Source organism: Dendroctonus ponderosae, unplaced genomic scaffold (assembly GCF_020466585.1).
Source record: "Dendroctonus ponderosae isolate FM_Combo_2020 unplaced genomic scaffold, Dpon_F_20191213v2 Dpon_F_20191213_1536, whole genome shotgun sequence".
Lineage (NCBI taxonomy): Eukaryota > Metazoa > Arthropoda > Insecta > Coleoptera > Curculionidae > Dendroctonus > Dendroctonus ponderosae.
The window spans coordinates 1-1,846 of record NW_026017678.1 but is presented as its reverse complement, the minus strand read 5'-3'; the positions used below and the strand labels follow the sequence as shown (position 1 = coordinate 1,846).

At 33.3% G+C, this 1,846-nt stretch overlaps 1 long non-coding RNA gene across 1 annotated transcript; it reads left to right on the top strand.

The window, feature by feature from the left end:
- Nucleotides 1–845: 845 nt before the first annotated feature.
- On the top strand, nt 846–1,404 carry LOC125503261. Its single transcript, XR_007280722.1, has 2 exons — nt 846–1,055; nt 1,221–1,404. It is a non-coding gene; the product is annotated as an uncharacterized LOC125503261 (long non-coding RNA).
- Nucleotides 1,405–1,846: the final 442 nt, after the last annotated feature.

Below are 1,846 nucleotides of genomic sequence, written 5' to 3'. Positions count from 1 at the left end.
TTAGGACTATCTTCAAAACTGAAAATACAATTAGAAGTAAAATTTCAGTAACAAAACCTCATGATATAATTGAAAATACAAAAAATGTAATTTATTCCTTGCTAATGCAATAAATTTTATATAGGAGAAACCTCAAGACCATTTCACAAAAGACTCAAAGAACACCAATCATACATAAAAAACAGAGAATATCATAAATCACRCATTTGTCAACATGCATTTGATAATTGCCATAAAATTTATAGATAATAATAAAATATATAGAATTTCACTTTTTTCACCGCTAGTCGGAAGACCGAGTTTTCCGTTTGTTATTGTTATTGTTTGTGAAGTTGATGTTAATTTAGAAGTTAGTTTGTTCCTGTTCCGTAGTTAAAGTTATACCGAGTGGAATAAAAGTTGGAAGCAGAAGAAAGAGTTTGATACTCGGCCATCCACGGTACACCACTTTTGTTGAAACACTAGCTATCTAACTCATGTAATATCAATACAAATTACATCTCTAGGTTTTTAAGTTCAATAAATACCTATTGTAGAGAAAATTAATGTGCTTTATTTTCCCAATTAGTCCTAGTTTTCACACTCTAGCATAAACATCATAATTAAGGGGCATGATGAAATGCTTGAAATATTATTGAAACTTCAACGGAAATCACAGAGGTCATAAACTGAAATCAAATATCCCGGTAAACTTTGATGTGAACCTAATCGATAAAGAAGATTTCTTCTGCCAGTAGTGGTTTGTAGTGCACTGTAGTTTGCAAGCAGCCGCTGAGAATAAGCGCCAAATTCGCGATTGAGCGATTCTGCAAGCTCATATTTCAATTTCCAATCTATAACCTGTGTGATCTGTGGTGGACAGTTGTTTGGACGTATTTGGATGTCTTTTGAGAAAACATTGTTTTAATTTGCATTTTTAATAGAAAATGGACTTGAAAGGCGATAAAACTGACTATGGGCATATCTGCAGAATCTGTTTAAAGAGTAGTGCGTGTTTAAATAACCTGTTTGAAGCTGACGTGCCCCATATGTTGAAATTTTGTGGGTTCTTAGAGGTATGTGTACAAGTTTATGTATTTATATCTACGTTTCATCACCATCTGCCCATACTAACAAAATCCGGATACTATGGATATCCGGTTGCTATCTGTGCGATTGATTATCCGGATACCGTAAAACGGGGCTAATAAAAACCAAATTGTACATGTTATGTTTTGTAGGTTTGTCGGTTGCAACTACATTAAAGGCTTAAATAAAGTCTTCAATAGTGCGTCTAGGTTACTACTATCTAACCATGAGAGAAAAACGATAGCAGTTGATTCAGTTAAGATTTAAAAAAACCTGATTGTTTCTATTAACCCATCACTGGGGACTGGGGTGAATAAAAACGCATGCCAATTTTAACGGATTTTTAGAGGGTTTCTACTCTCGCGCGAGCTCTGTGAATAAAAATAGTGGCGTTTTATATGAAAAATTTATATTGAAGAAACTAGGCTCAAATTACGGATTTTTTAAAATAAAAAACGAATTATTAATGATAATTATTAGATTATTAATAGGGAAAAGGGCATTGAAATAAAATAACTATGTATTTATCTCAACACAAGCAGGACGTATTTTATTAGGTTGTTGATACAACGAGTTCATTAAGGCTCTCTTATTAGACTAAAATTCATCGATATAATTCGGTTGAGCTCATGATACAATGAATACAAGGTAGGATATTAATCGCTCGAAAACTCGATTTTCGTGCGCACATGACGTCACTGGTTACCACTTTGGTAAAGTGAACAGCTGATCCCATTTAAAATGCATGTAACCTAGACAGATTTTCACTGAATTCAAA